Here is a 16,919-nt window from a genome sequence, read left to right on the forward strand (position 1 = left end):
GTACACATTCCTCCCATAGACCCCAACCAAGATCCAACGGAAGTTTCCTTCATGGGGAAATCTATGCCGACCCCACACTTGGCCATAGAAGCTGCTGCGAAGGAAGCAATTGCTCGCCTTCGATCCGCAGTACCCTATGCCCGCGAACGAGGATATTATTACTTTCCGAGCCGTACAGCACCCGGAGGAGTAACATCTTTTCCCGGTGGACGGATTGAGAGAGACCCAGTACTAGCCAACCTTATCTAGTACATCATCGCTCAAGAGCATTTGAACCAGCGAGTGATGGATTATCTCCAGAATCTCACTGATCTGAATCCTCAGATTGCAATCGGCAGACCACTGAGGCCCAACCCGGAGAGACGCATACATCGACTGGTCAATCCACTTCTTCCGATAGAAGAGGAGTGTATTCCATTGACAGAGACATTTTATCAGGACCCCGTCCAGTTACCGTTTTCATTTTAGACGTCACTGCTGTGTTTTTTATTGCAGCATTTATTATTACGTAGTAACTTGTGCATGGTACCTCGAATGTGTGCGATGAGTCGTGTATTAAGTTTCTACTAGTATGACTAGTTTTCTTCGTGATTAACTTGTGTAACCGCAAAAAAAATATATCCTAGAATGAGATTTCTTTTCCCTGAGTTGCTGCAACAGTTATCCCCTCACTACATGAATTATTTTTATTCACGCAGCACCACGGCAGCAGACTCACAACCGCTCGGACACATATGGAGCATTTGTTTTTCACAACGGCTCTTAGCAAATCTCGAGGATGAGATTTTTTCTTAAGGGGGGTAGTAATTGTAACACCCCAAAAATTTAACCAGGTTTTAGTTATTAAAATTTTGCCAAGAGTTAAAATTTTTGCCTGCAAGAATATTTCTGTTGATTTCAAAAACTTTCTTTTTAAGGAGTTTTTCCCAAGTGGGTCCTTCCAAAACATATTGGACTTCTATGCCATCTCATTAAAAACATTTCCTAATCAGTAGGATTATTTATTAAATTATTTCACCCTGAGCTATATTCATTAAAATGACTTGTTTTAAGTTTTGGAGCTCTTTTTGAACTACAACCATTTGATAAATTTAACTAAAAATCCAACCAAAATTTGGACATGTCATGGGATGTCTCTAAATCACTTTTGTGCATTAATATATTTATTTCATTGCATATTTTGAGTATTACACATGTTTTTCTTCTCTGGTCCAGTGGACAATTTTGCACTACAACCCTTTTAAATACTTCTTTCTAGCTTCCACCAAAATTATGGGATGTCAGTAGGAGCATATCATTCCATTATATGCAAAAATCCAGGGATGTTCTTTGAAAATTTTGAGAGAACCAACCTCATCTTCATTCTGGTCCATCATGATAGTTTGTACAGCAACCTTAGTCTTACTTGCCCTCTGGCCCTTGATTCTCTATCCTACTTGTAGACCACCCTACTAAACCCCTAAGTCCAGGAGCATACACTCATTTGATCTATTTTGGTTCATGAAATGATACCATTCACTCCCTGCCCAGAAGTGTAGTTTTGCAAAACTTGCACTAGCAAGTTTCTCCCTTTTGCAAACTAACTTCACCACCCTCTCATACACCCACAGAGACACTGATCTGGAAGAAGTGGCCACTCCAAGACCTGCCTAGATGCCTCTGGCATTTTGTCAAACACCCTGTGGGCATGGACAGATTTGGCATGATTGTAAGTTTGTGTTGTAAACTTTCCCATCTGTCCAAACCAAGTTGTCTAGTAGCCTGCTAACGATCTCTAGCCCAGGCCTGTGGATTTGCATTAGCTCTCTAGCAGTTTTGGCCATCCTGGCATTTCGTCGAGCAGTCGCCGTGGATGCCCGGAGCGCGAGCAGAGCACGCGTTTTGCACGTGCTCGCGCCCGAGCCAGCGCGCCCCTGGATAAGCTTTCCTCGAGCTCATCCTGATCCTTACCCACTCGCCACATCGCGCCAAGAGCCCCGACCGCCTCCTAGCCCTCTGCAGCGTTGCCAGCAAGCTCCTTGGCGGCACGCCTGCATCCGCATCCGCCACTGCCACGGTCGGCGCCACCCAAGCCACCACAGTGCACGAGCTCGCCTCCTTCGACAGTGGAGCGTTCGTCGGTAGCTCCTGGAGCCGGCCAGACACCGCCACGTCGCCCTGCAGTATAGTAGGGCGGTTCGCCGGCGAGCTTATCCCCGGCCACCGCGAACCGACTTGGACGTGCTATAAAAGGGGTCCCCGGACTCCTCCGAGCACCCAGGCAGCTTCACGCCGTCCTTCTCGTACCCCCTTAGTCGTCAATCGAAGAGAGGAGGTCGTATTCAACCTCTCCGGTCAACTCGGCCGCCGCCTCGTCCCGGTCGGTTCCGACGCACCAAGACCTCCCCTGCCCTCCCAATCACCACCGTCCGACTCCACTTGAACCCGCGGAGCTGCCTAGCCTCCCAGACCCACTCGGGAACCACCATGGCCGGAATCCCCAAATCCATCGAAGCCTTCCCTCCGCCGCAGAGCTTGCCGCCGGCGACTCCCTCCACCCTCGGCGACCCTGCGACCACCGGAAGGACCGCCTAGGAGTGGCAGATCCATCCCTGCACTCAGATGCCCGCGAAGAAACGCCGTTCGTCCGCGACGATCGCCGGACGCCCCGCCTCTGCTCGAGCAGAGAAGAGGGGGGAGTGGGGACTGGTCAAACCTGACCAGTGGGTCCCCGGGACCCACTGTCAGTGACCCAGCCCCACCTCCATGTGTTTAAGTGGAAGCGCAAAACCCCGAGACCTTGGAGAGAGAGAAGAAACTTTCAAAAGTTTTGGAGTGCACCCCTGCCTTTACACCCATTGAAGGCAAGCATTCTGAACCCCGGCATGATATTTTTGGGTGTTCGTTGACACGTTTATCATACCACCTCATTTCGGAGAGTTGTTATTTCATGTGATGTGATCATTTGCATGAATGCATATTGGTGATTTCCATGATGTTGGAAATGAGCATACTTGTGATGACGATCATCCTCATGTGCCTTGCATGCATACCGGAAGGAATCCGGGAAAACCTCGGCCTTGGGTAGGCATGAGTTTGTCGCCGGTCTCCGTCGGGACGGTTATGTCCGGTATGGCGTGGTAAGGTATAATGAGCGGTGACTCTGTTGGTTGAAATATATTCGTTATGCTAATCATGCAGGGAATACTTAAACCTCCCGAGTCGACCATAGATCGAGTCTTGTTCCAGTAACCCCCATACTTGTTTCGTACTAACACTCGTCTCTACAACAAGTAGAGTACGGTTCAGTAAGTTGTCAACCTCTTTCTAGCACACACCGTACAGAGAGGCCAGGGTGGAGGATACCGGTTGTAGCTGGTAGGCAGGCCACCTGGTCCGGGGGCATGGGTGTTTCCGGTTGAGACCGAGAGGGGAGGCCACCCCTTAGAGCGTGCAATATAAATTTGATCCCATGCTACGCGAGGTTGTAGCCTCCCCACTTAGAGTTTGCTTGACAGGTGTCATGGGTGATTCCAGACACGTGTGAGTTAAGCTGGTGTGTGCAAGTTAGGTGTGTTTCCAACAAAAAGACCGTAGACGGAATTAGTCCTGATGGACTAAAGGAATCCGTTACTCGTGGGTAAAGAGTACACCCTCTACAGAGATTAAACCTATTCGAATAGCCGTGTCCATGGTTAAGGATTACAGTCTGGGATGGCCCAGGTGTCGGTCTTAGTGTCGGTCTTCGGAGGTGAAACTGTTAAATCAGAACGGGTATCACGACTTGTGACATGTGATGATGATGATTATTATTTTGTTCTGGACTAACCCATGATATTATTGGTATTATCAAATATCCCTGGGATGGTTTTATCTTCGGTATATTCACTATGATTGTTTCTTTTAAAGCCCTGTATGTGGTGTCGCTCAGATGCCCGACTGTGGCATTTCTTTTAAAGCCCTGTATGTGGTGTCGCTCAGACGCCCGACTGTGGCATTTCTTTTAAAGCCCTGTATGTGGTGTCGCTCAGACGCCCGACTGTGGCATTTCTTTTAAAGCCCTGTATGTGGTGTCGCTCAGACGCCCGACGGTGGCATTTCTTTTAAAGCCCTTTATGTGGCGTCGCTTCAGACGCCCGATCGGTGCCTTTTATTATTAATATGTTATTGCATTTCCATAAATAACCTGCTTACATGCATCAGAGATTTATTTACCTTTTGTGACTGACGTCATGAGCATAAAATAATTTTTAGCACATCATTATTATATTATTCCTGTGTTCATAATGTTTGCGAGTACATTCAAAGTACTCACTGGCTTGTCCCTGGCTATTGTCTTGGCCAGATTTCTTGCGCGGAAAGGAGCGACCGTGTTGACAGCCCCGGAACCTAAGCAACAGTGATAGCAGCCTCGCGAAGATAGGAGTTAACCTGGTCAGCTGTTCCCGTGGGAAATGGAGTCCCATAGACACTGATGATTCACAACCCGCTTCCGCCATCAACCGCTAGAAACCATTTGTTGTATTCACAGACCAGAATGGTCTTGTACTGCATATTTTATGTTTTGCTTGGAATTTCTGTATCAAGTTGGTGCCTCATCAGCTAACAGTTATCCTGGGGCTGATGAGCACAAGGGCCATTTTCTGGGAATTAATACCCGGAGAATCGGTCGCCACAGGGGGCTACGAAGTCAAAGTGTTCTTCAACTTTAAAGACCCGGTTTACCTTTAAAAGATAAACAGGCCCTTGGTGGCTACAATAAAGTGAATGTATAGAAATAAGATGGTGTTTGGAAGATTACCTCATAATGTTCCTTCATCAAATTCACCAAACTGGCCTCATAATCTCGGCTGGTGTAAAGCCGGTTCAGGAATCCGGAATGAAGATCCTGAGCAGAAAGGTCAACATAGTCTGACAAATCGGTCTTCCCCTTCCCCTTCCCCACAGAAAATTCGTCCTTGGCAGTGTGCTTTGATAAAACAACTGGATTGCCTGGGGCGGTATAAGCAGTACTAGTGACAACAACGTCATCATCATCTTCGGCTGGGCTCGACAGATTGACGTTGTCTTTGGCTGGGCTTTGCAGATTGGCGGCAAGGCTTGGCGGTTTGGTTGCAGGGCTTGGCGGATCAGTAGCCGACCTCACCGGATTAGCAATTGGACTTGGAGGCGTGGCGTGTGGACTTGATGTTTCAACATGTGTTTCCGGATAAGCCTCCGGCAGATTGGCATCAGCAGCTGGATCTTGTGGAGCAGACTCATCCATGACATTATCAAGATCTTCACCAGCATTATCTGGGGTCTTCTCCGGTTCAACATCGTCAGAGGGACCGCTGGTCTTGGCTTTCTTGCTCAATCGAGCCTTAGCACTGCAACATCAAAATAAAGATCTGTATGATAAACCGATGCATGAAGAAGCAGACTAAAAAGCAATATACTTACCCAGCGACGGTCTTGAGGGGAGGCAGCTGTGTGGTTGATGAACCGCCAGAAGAGTTAGAAGACACCTGGTAATTCGGATTAGACGGATTAAGTGGGTATCGGAAGAAACCCTTCAAAGGATAACGTTTTTCGGGAGAGCAAGTAACCTCTGGATGACGCTTCTAGGTTGGTGTATCCGGTAAACCGGAAGAGGTGACCTGCTGGCCACTATGTCGGGTTGTGTGGTGCCCTTCAGGTTGTTGTTTCTTTAAAGAAAATTTTGGGTCCAAATAAGCAAGAGGGTGAGAGCGTTTCACTTTCCGAACTGCACGGCGAAATCTTTGAACCGGCACAAGATCTGAACCGGAGGAAAGAGAGATTACCTCAACATGGTCCGCATGGCTGACCTCCGCATCATCCTGATGATAGTCATTGTTAATAAGATGTATGAAAAAGGAGCCAAGGGAGTCAAGTTCTACCTCTTGATCCGAATCTTCAGCATCTTCGGGCGGATCAGCAGCTTCGCCGGTCTTCTTCTTGGTTGATTTCTTGATAGCTTTACTCTTGGCACGAGGAGCTCTGGCCGTTTTCTCTGAAGATTTCTTCTTCCAAAAGGATCTGTTGGGCTGAGAAGATTAAAGCAAAGGATTATTAGAACAAATGTTAAAGCGGAGGCGGATCAAGAAACTGCAAGGTTAAAAACTTACTGCTGGCGGTTTGTTGGCGGCGTAAAAAGGAGCCAGCCCGGTTTGACTGCATATGGCGATGGGTTCGTCTAACATCTTCTTTACTGATTCGGTGACTTCATCATCGGTCACCTCTATCTTAGTAAACCGTTGATGATCGTTGGAGTTGCCGATATACTCATGCATTAATCCAGAGCGGCGACTTAAGGGCAGGATGTGCTATTTAACCCAACAGCGAACAAGATCAACGCCAGTTAATCCATTGGCCATGAGAGCCCGGAGCTTGGTGAGTTGAGGGGCATAAGTTTGCATCTCTCTTGCAGTTAATCGTTTAGGTAATGGATGGACATTGCTGAGCCGATGAGGGCGGTAACCCGACAAGGGATTCTCTTCAGCAGGGGTTGTGTTCTGACAGTAAATCCAAGTTTGGTTCCTGCCTTTGGGATGATTGTGGTGTGATGCATGTGGGAAATCAACCTCCTTCCTCTTCTGGATTGATACCCTGCCAAGTTCTATGTTAGGGCCATCAGAAAACTCAGTTTGGTGGTTTAAGTGGAAGAAGTCCCGGAACAGCTCGACAGATGGTTCTTCTTGAAGGTAAACTTCACAAAAAACATGAAAGTTGCATATGTTTGACACGAAATTTGGTCCGATGTCTTGTGGATGGAGTTGAAAGCTGTCAAGGACATCCCGAAGATTTTTTGAACCGGGAGGGCTGAAGCCCCGGTCGAAGTGCTGCATAAAAACGATGACTTCTCCATCCTGAGGCTCAGGAGGGCACTTAGGGCCGGGAACTCACAAGTGAAGGACATTCTTTGAAGCTAAAGCACCTGTCACTACATATCCATTGATCTGCGTTTCCGTAATCCGGGACAGGACCCAGTTGCAAGTAGCGAATTGTTTGGTCATCTTGAAACAACAAACTGTAAAGGTAAAATGAAGGCCGGTTTACGACGGACGGTTCAAGAGTATTAATTGGTGTCAAACCGGAAAATCTGATCAAGGCATATGTGTGAGATAAACCGGAAACTGCTATTCAGATCAAAATGGCAGTTTAAAGCAAGAGCTAATGATAGGTGGCGGATTACCGACTGCTAAAAGTTTAAACCGCCCTTTGGCGGAGGAGACAAATGAAAATTTGCTAAGTGTTAACAGAAACAGGTTCCATACAATGATGAAATTTATTTGGATCTACCATGCTTCAGTAAAGAAAAATTACTGTGACTTATAATGGCATTAAGCAGGACAGAGAAGGTAGTGCGCTCTACAGAAGAAAGGGAAGATCTACTAGTGTTAAAAATGGATGCATGGTAACTACCGCACGAGATCTACACTACTATTGGATCAAAGCGACCACGAGAGAAGAAAAAACAAAGAACTGAGAAGGAAGAACGAAGAACTGTACAGACGAACTCGTGAACCCTAGCACAGATCTAAAAATGCGAGGAAGAGAAAACTTACCACTGTAGATCTACTGCGGGGGGATGCGGCGAACTCTGGTCCGTTTCAGGTTGATGCAGTGGCCTTTGTCGATGCAGTTCTCATGGGTCGAGGGCGGCGGTGGAGCTTCAGAGCCTGGGCGTCGCGAGGAAGAAGAAGGCACGGAAGGGGAAGAAAGAAAAGGACCCTCAGGCTTTATTTATAAGAAGGAAAGGATAAAGGACAGGCGCAAGAATCGAGGAGCCTGAAGTGGCAGAGTGGGCGCGCCTGTCGCCTCGATTTTCAGGATGCCATTAATGAGGGGAATCTTTTTAATCTTTTTATACAAAGATGATGCCATGATGGGCCGTTGCTGTGTCCAGAGGATGACATCACAACGGTTTAACAAAGTTTACAGGAGAAGACAACAGGGGAAACTTTGTTTTTGCCACTCTAGTTTTTGCCAACTTTGCTTATGCCACTCTAGAATTTGACATCTCTCTTTTGCCACTCTTAGCTTTTGACAATACATCACAAATGCCATTTCGTGGAAAAAACAATAATTTTTCATTTCACTTTTGCCACTCTTAGCTTTTGACATGCATCACAATTGCCACTCTAAATTTTTTGCTTTTGCCACGGAATGGCGAAAGTGATATATTGTCAAAAGCTAAGAGTGGCAAAAGTGAAATGTCAAATTCTAGAGTGGCATCACCAAAGTTGGCAAAAACTAGAGTGGCAAAAACAAAGTTTTCCCAAGACAATATGGCGGTTTACGAGAATATAAGAAGATGTTCACAAGATTTCTTTAAAGTATTGAAGATTGACATGAACAGGTTCAAATCAATCTGGGGCCTAATGTTGGGGATATAACTACTGAGTGTAAACCGGCTAGGAGGGCCCGGTTCACCCTCGACTATGCTGAAGCCCATGAAGATCCAGAAGATGGCGCTTTAGGAATGAAGCTTAGAGGCCCGGAGCCCAAAGGCGGATTAGGGTCCAGTGCAGACACAGCCGCGCTAGTTCCTTCTTTGGTGCTGGATGGAAGTTAAGCATTTTGTTTTTCATGTATATTCTCGAAATACATATCTTCATTTCTAACTCTATTTTGCTTTCACCTTGTAAATCAAGTGGTGTGTCTGGTATGTTTAGTTATTTTTTCTGTGCGGCAATGCCAACTCTGTGGTGTACCTGACTATGCTTCTGTTTTGGTTTGTGAGCGGCTCTGGGTTCGGCGAAGTGTCCGCTCTGTCAAATGGACCTGTAGGAGATTGGTGGTGTTCGGCTACTGGGTTACTGCAGTTTGCACCTGTCTGCTCTCACGAAAGCTATATCTCTCCATGCCAATTATAGTTGGAAATATAGTTGGCATGGTTTGTGAGGGGCTTGCCAGCAGTTTGCACTACTACATGATTTAGCTTTGGTAACACATCCCGGTAACACAAAACATGTGTTACTGGTTGAAATCCGGTAACACAACATTTGTGTACAGACCTAAGTTGTAACACATTCTATGGGAAGTGTTACGATGTTGTAACACATATTCCACATGCGTCGAATGCGTTACAGTGTTGTAACAAATTATTTTTGCCGGTTGAGAGAGTGTTACAAGATTGTAACACATATATGATATGCAATGTTGTGTTACAAGTTTGTAACACACGTAATAATATTGGGTTGAATTTTTCTTTCTTGTCATGAGAAGAGTTGTAGCAAGATGCATGCAATCAATTCATAGGTCGATCCCATCGTAGCACGTAGCCGCTGAGCTAATAGTTATGGACTTGTGCCGTTCACATGTTAGCTACGTATAGAAGTTTAGAGGATGCGTGTACGTATGTGCAAATTGATTTCCATTTTCTTTCAGATGTGAATAGGAAATGGACGCCAGGATGCTACAATTTCGGTACATTTTGGAGTTCCAAATTTGGAAAATAAAAATGGAAAGAGTTTGTTCCAGTTCCTTTCTACCTTATACACTGTTTTCACTATTTTTCATGTCTAGTTCTCTTTCGTGTTTTTTCAAAGTGATTGTTGGGAGTCTGAGTTTGACTTGACTCTGTAGAGGAGGTTTTGCTTGGAGCTCGACATTACAGTATCACACTACAGTTTATTTTAGGAAAATCCTGCCATAGACTCGAGTTTCTTACTTGCCATGTCCTGTCTCTTGTGTACCACAGGAAGGAATGGGCTATGACTTCCTGGTTGCAACAACAAAGGTTATCACTGGCAACACATTACTGAGTCCAATTATAGCCAGCAGCAAAGAGGGAATGATTTAGTTGTCTTTTCTGTGCACACCCCTTTTTCGATTGTACAAAGCAGTGCACACCCGAGCCCAAGATGGGATTTTCCCTTGTTCAGTTCTAGGCCACTTTTATTCTATCTCCGGAAGTGCTATTGCTCATGCTCTTGCGTTCATCGGTCTTATTTTTCTCGTCAGATAACGCGTATACATCGATATCTCCTGTACAGACACAGTCGCGCTAGTTCGTTCCTTGGTGCTGGATGGAAGTTCAGCATTATGTTTTTTCATGTATATTCTTGAAATACTTATCTTCATTTCTAAACTCTATTCTCACTAGTGCAGAACCGACCTTTAGTGCCAGTTCGTAACGGCCTTTAGTGCCGGTTCGGCAACCGGCACCAAAGAGTGGGGACTAAAGGTCCCCCCCCCTTTAGTACCGGTTCATCACGAACCGGTGCTAAAGTGTCACCACGTGGCACGAGCCAGGCCCGGGTGCGTGTAGGACACTAGTACCGGTTGGTAACACCAACCGGTACTAAATGTTTGGGAGGGTTTTGGCTTTATTTTCCATTTAATTCTTTTTTATTTGCTGGTATTTCACGATACTACAAATTGTACACGTTATGCATACATATAAATAGCTTTCTCGTACGTAGAACCGCATATATATATATATATATATAATATCATCGAATGTCTCACAACCAACACCATTAATTATTCACACATACACATGTATATACATATAAAATTTCTCCTACATGTTGCCTTGGTGCCTTCGGAGCACGATGGCAAGTGGTTCATGGGGGCGGTATCGGGTAATAGTATTCTCATTTGGGATCTATGACCTGATCGAGCAAAAATCCGGCTATTTCCTCTTGAAGTGCTAGTATGCGGTCCGCTAGTAGGAGCTTATCCCGCACCTCTCTGAACTGTTAAGAAGGAGATCAATATGCATGTGTATTAGTTGTGTGACAAGATATCGATAATGGTGTGAATAGTGTTCTGATAAACGTACCCAGTCCTGTCTTTGAGATCTGCTCCTTTCGGACGCCATCATGCGAATGTTCTCGCAAACGTAGAATGCACACAGATCATTCCCAGGCGCCTGCTTCAGGGCCTTTACGAGAATGGAATTGAATCCGATAATGATTAATCAATCATGATAATTAATTAATGGTATTGAAACAAGAATTAAAGAGATGGTAGCTAGCTAGTACTACTTAATTACTTACCTTTGGTCGATGCCAAAACAACTTTTTTGGCCATTTGCCTGGAGTCACCTTGATGAACTTTGCCCAAGCCCTGCCTGCCGGCAAAGAAAATTAATAAAAAGGTTATTAAATAGTTCATATCAGGAAATGACGAACTAATAATAGGCCGAGATATAGTTAATAATGATTGAAATTACCTGTTGACTATCCCCTTCATGATGGTGTAGTCTTTATCTTCTTTAAGTAGTGAGTCCAGTACTTCAACTGTTGCTTTGTCAACTTTAATGTCTAACAAGATCCAGTGGAAACTTCATGCGCACACGTTTGCATGTCTTAATTAAGCGGGCATGTGCATAAAATTAATCAACCATCGTAAACCGTATACACTTAATTATTAATATCTAGCTAGCTAGTAAGCAAAAACAGAATTTGTATTACAAGATAGTGTGACTTACAGGAAGTTGTAAGGAAGTAGTATATCTTCATTGGTATTGAGGCGCTTCAAGAACTCTAGCATGCTTTCCTCTACACTTACTTGAGAAGTTGCAAGATTCCATGTGTACTCATTAATGGTATTTGGGTCAATGAACCCAATGCCATAGTGTCCAGATTTTTTCATTTCATACATCTTCATCCTGCATATAATACCACAAAAAGAATATATAGTGAGGATAATTACATGTAATGATTGATCAAAAATTACAGAAATAAACCACTTACAGACAATAGCAACTGACGATAGATTTGTCGAGTGCGTCTTGATTGTATAACTGAAATAGTTCTGAGTACTCAACGCACATAGCTTTCTCATGGAAGTAATGCTCCTTCTTGACATTCACCATGAGGGACTCTCGATTGGAAATCTTGGTAATGTTCATGTACCATTGATGCAATTCATACATTCTCGTTGGGAGGTTCTTGACCTTGTCTGGCTCGACCAAAGGTTGGCCCCGGACATATTTCCGTTTTATTTCCTCATCTCTAAGCGGAGACATGGGCTCAATTTCGAGGAGTTGTCCAACAGAGATCTTGAGCATTTCAGTCTGCATTATATGCTCCTCCGTTATTACCACATTGCCTAGCTGGGGAACTTTAACGGTTTTCCCACAATAATATTGGGCGCACGGCCTCCTCTCATGTGTTGTTGGCTCAACAAGCGGGAGGATCGATTGTGCCGCCTATTCTCCCAGTTGGGGAACGGTTTTCCCGCATTTTTTGCCCGGTGCTTGTTGGCTCGAGCTTGAGCTCGCTTCCTTCTTTAGCCGTTCTTGATGTAGCTTCCTGATTTGGCGCTCATAGTCTGAGCTAACAGGCTTGGGAGCTGGTTCTCTAGCCATACTAATGAAGTGGTCAATCATTTTCTCAGGCACTTTCTCCTTTGGCGGCAGTGCCGATTTCGGTCCAAAATGAGCGTCCACTTGGGCCTGCACTATGGCTGCGTTTTGCTCCTCAGTCATGTCGTAAGGACTCTGAGGAAGAGGAGTGAGGCTTGGACCATATTGATATTGCTTGTCTCCGCCTGTACTTCCTGAACTACCTCGACTTGTACCGCTATGCACCATAGCTGTGGCATGTCTCTTTTGCGAGTGCTGAGACGGCGCAGACGGCTGACGTGGCTGAGTTGGAGAAGGAGAAGTGGCCTGACGATGTGCCGGACTTGAAACAGGAGGTGTGGCCTGACACGGTGCCGGACTTGAAACCGTAGAAGTGGCATGACCCTGTGCCGGACTTGAAACCGGAGGAGTCAGCTCACGCGTTCGGGGACTTGGAGGAGGTGGCGGACTTTGAGGAGGAGTCGGCTCATGCGTTCGTGGACTTGGAGGAGCGGGAGTCTGCTGACTCGGTGGCGAACTTCGAGGAGGAGTCGGTAGACAACACGGTGTCGGCGGACTTCGAAAGATGATGCAATCCTTTCTCCATAGGATGATACGATGTATGGCCTCTCCAAGTGTGCGCTCATCTTCACCTCCAGGAATGTCAAGTTGTAGCCCCGAATATGGGTCCACCACTTCATCAACCAAGACACGAGAATAGCCTTCTGGAATCGGAATGCAATGGAAGGTTGCTTCGGGGGTAATTGTAAAAGCAACGCCGTCCGCCACCTTCATGGATATGTTCTTCATTTTGGAGTGTAGCTCATAGTTAGTGTTCTCTATGATGTCATCCAGAGGGTATGTATCCAGTAGTGTGTCGCCCGGGCCAGAACCAACACTGCATCTCGGCATGGATCGGACGGTGCTATCCAATGCTGGACGATCATCCGCTTGTTGCTGCCGCTGTTGAGACCCCCTTTCCTGGCTAAGTGAGTCGATCTGCTGCTGCTGCTGCTGGAATTTGAGTGCCAAGTCCGCGTGCCTTGCTTCTAGGCCTTGAAGGTGTTCTGCGTCCTGCTTCCTCTGCTCCTCCTCCATATTCCTCTTCTTCTCCTCCTCCATCTTCCTTCTTGCACGGGTCCTGTAGTCCTCGTTCCATTCTGAAAAGCCCTCATACCAGAGAATAACGCCCTTGCCTCGTGTTCTTCCCGGGTGTTCAGGATTTCCCAGGGTGCGCGTAACCTCGTCGTTCTCTCTGTTGGGCGTGAACACCCCCCTTCGAGCTTCTTCTATTGCGTCAAGTATCTTTTGTTCGGCTCCTTTTAGATTTGCCTTCTGCGAAACCAGGCCTGTCTTCGGGTCCAACGCCCCCCATGCGCATCGAACCAAGTTCTGCACCTGGGGGGCAGCTCCTAGTAACCGGAGTGACCCCTGTATCCTCCATCTCTTGCTCAGACTTATCCCACTTAGGCATTCCCACCGCGTAGCCACCTGGACCCAGCCTATGGAACTGCGTCTTTTTTGCGGCATTTGCCTTGTTTTTTATCGACCATTCCTTAGATAATTTTGAATCCTTGAAGGTCATGAAATCGTCCCAGTGTTCTCTTTGCTTCTCCAGTGTTCCCGTGAATTCTGGAGTCTTCCTTTCTGCAGCGAGGTAGTTGGCCCTTATAGTTTTCTTGTGGGTGTTGAATGCAATTGCCATCTTCTTAAGAGCAGCGCCCTTGAATTTCTCCACATCTGCTTCAGTGAAATGATCTGGTAGGGTGAAATGTTCCATCAGAGATTCCCAAAGTTCTTTTTTGGCTCTGTCGTCGACCCAAGTAACACCTGGACGTTTAGTCTTTGGCTCTTTCCATTCTTGAATGGAGATCGGGAGTTTGTCCCTCACAAGAACTCCGCACTGACGAGTCCACTTGTTCGCAATGTTCTTAGGCGTGAGGGGTTCGCCACTAGGTTTGGTAGATTCAATGTTGTACTTTACACCATCCTTCAACAATCTGCCCAGGCCTCGCTTTGTCCTGCTGTCTGTAGAAGCAGATTTGCTCGATCCGGAGGGCTGAAAGAAGAAAGATCAATACGTTAATATATCTTCAATAAAAAAACATGTGATGATCACCATGTGAGGGATCAGCATTGTCTGTGTCATCATAAACATTGTCTGTGTCATCATAATCATAATCATAGTTCATGACTTCATCAGCTCGGTTGTCGAGATAAAATATCTTTTCATCACCCTCTCCGGTATTGTTCAGATATTAGGAGCCGTCATCTGCTTCATTCAGACCATCTAGCCTGTGAGGGCTGCGTATGATGTCGAACAATTCCTCTTCTCTCTCTCTGCCGGTATTGTCCACCATAGCTTTTACTTAACTAATACAGAAGAAATATAAAACAATTTTGTATTCAAATTACAATGCATGGATGCAATCAATAAGGAAAAACTGAATCATATATATAGTACATAATATATGCATCATCTCGATTAATATATAATCTCGAATACATCATCGTCTTAATATATATAATCTCGAATACATCATCTTGAATATTATATATTGAATACATCACTGGCTAGGTACCTAATAAAGATCGAGTACTACAGAAGAATCTAGGCCACTCGCGGTTCCTGGGGCGCGAGCGATGGACACCCAAAGAGAAGGAACCGTCACAGGATCATATCTCCGGTCATCTGCCTAAAGAACCTGCCAAGTATTGGAGAACGTGACGTCCATAGCATCCATGTAGCGATAGACGTGCTCGTCCTCCTCCCTGACACGGTGACGCACCACCTCCGGCTGTGCCGGCTCCCTCTGCATCGAGTGTGGCCCACACGAACGCCACCAAAGGACATCAGGGTCGACGACGGGACCCGAGGCCAGGTTCCACACCAAGCGGCATGCCCCTCAAGGTAGCACCTCCCAGTGCTAGCCCGGCGGAGCCCAGTCCCGAACATGGGTCCTCTGAAGCAGGACGTCGTCACGAACGGGTCGACGGCGAGGACGCGGGCCGGGCATATCGTCGAGAACAAATACTATATGCCCGCAAAAAGTAACATTTTTTTAAATGATTGGATTGTGATAACTAAAATTCTATATATATGCAAATTCTAACAATTTGACATTAATCTAATCCATCTAACTAAAACTAATTCTAAAATTTCTAACATTTCTGATTATATAACTAACATTTCTATAACATTTCTAATATTTCTATAACTAAAAAACAGAAAAATTGCTAACATTTCTATAAATATTTCTATAACTAAAAACAGAAAATTTTTATAACATTTCTATATAACTAACATTTGTAATATTTCTATAACTAAAAATCAGAATAATTTCTAACATTTCTATAACTAAAAAATAGAAAAATTTATAACAAACAAACTAATGTGTGTGTGTGTACTGTGTGTGTAGTGTGTCTCTCTGTGTGTGTAGTGTGTGTGTGTGTGTGTGTGTGTGTGTGTGTGGACATGGCGGCCGGGGCGAGCTCACCGGCGAGACGACGATGAGGCGGCGGGACGGGGCGGCGACGACGGGGCGGGGCGGCGACAACGGGGCGGCCAGGGCACGGCGACGGGGCGGTGCGCAGCGACGGGGCGTCCGGGGTGCGGCGACGGGGCAGGGCACGGAGACGGGGACGGGGACGACCGGGGCGGCGACGTAGACGGGGGCGGCGACGAGGGGTAGGGACGGCCGGGGTGCCGACGGCATCGATCGGGGCAGGGCGGCGCGACGGAGGGGAGAAACAGAGAGGGAAACTGAATTTTTTTCAACTGTTGTATATATAGGATGGACCTTTAGTACCGGTTGGAGCCACCAACCGGTACTAAAGGTCTGTTTTGGCCAGGCCAAGCGGCGGGAAGCGCCCCCCCCTTTAGTACCGGATCGAGGCACCAACCGGTACTAAAGACCCCCTCTTTAGTACCGGTTGCAGCCACCACCCGGTACTAAAGGGGGTGCGCTGGCGCAGTGCGGTGCGGCAAGTTTGGTCCCACCTCGCTAGTCGAGGAGCTACCGCACTTGTTTATAAGCCCCAGTGCGGTAGCTCTCTCGAGCTCCTCTCCCAAGCAGGCCTACTGGGCCTACCTGTTCTGTGCTGCCCTATGGGCCTACTAGGCCTTTGCGGGCCTGCATCCTGGCCCAACAAAAGGTTGTGTTTCTAGTCGTATGCAGGCTGCTTTGGCCCAGTAGGCGGGCTTTTTTATTTTCTTAAAAAAATTTGTTTTATTTATTTTTAAGTTGTTTTTTGCTGTATTTAGAGTTTCTTTGTGAATATTTTTGCTTTAGGTACAAAAAGTTACAAACTTTCTGTTAGTGCCGGTAGTTTTCAAATTTAAATAGTTTAAATTTTGAATTATTTGAAATTTGTGTGAATCACTAGTTTGTGAATAACTTAACTTTGAAAAAAGTTTTTTCGGTGATTCTTTTTTTCTTATGTCTAATATTAGTGTGGTTTATCATTATATTCAATTTGGTAATGCTTAGGTTATTTAAAAAATGAAAGGCCTTTGTAACAAATGAGTTTTCGTCGGAAACCCTGATACTTCGAAAGAGATTGTCCATTTTGTACACGAAGTGTATCCAGTTTTTGCCCTAACCCTCTCTACTTTTTTGCACATGCTATGTGGGTTAAA

Source organism: Triticum dicoccoides, chromosome 2B (genome assembly GCF_002162155.2).
Source record: "Triticum dicoccoides isolate Atlit2015 ecotype Zavitan chromosome 2B, WEW_v2.0, whole genome shotgun sequence".
Taxonomy (NCBI): Eukaryota; Viridiplantae; Streptophyta; class Magnoliopsida; order Poales; family Poaceae; genus Triticum; species Triticum dicoccoides.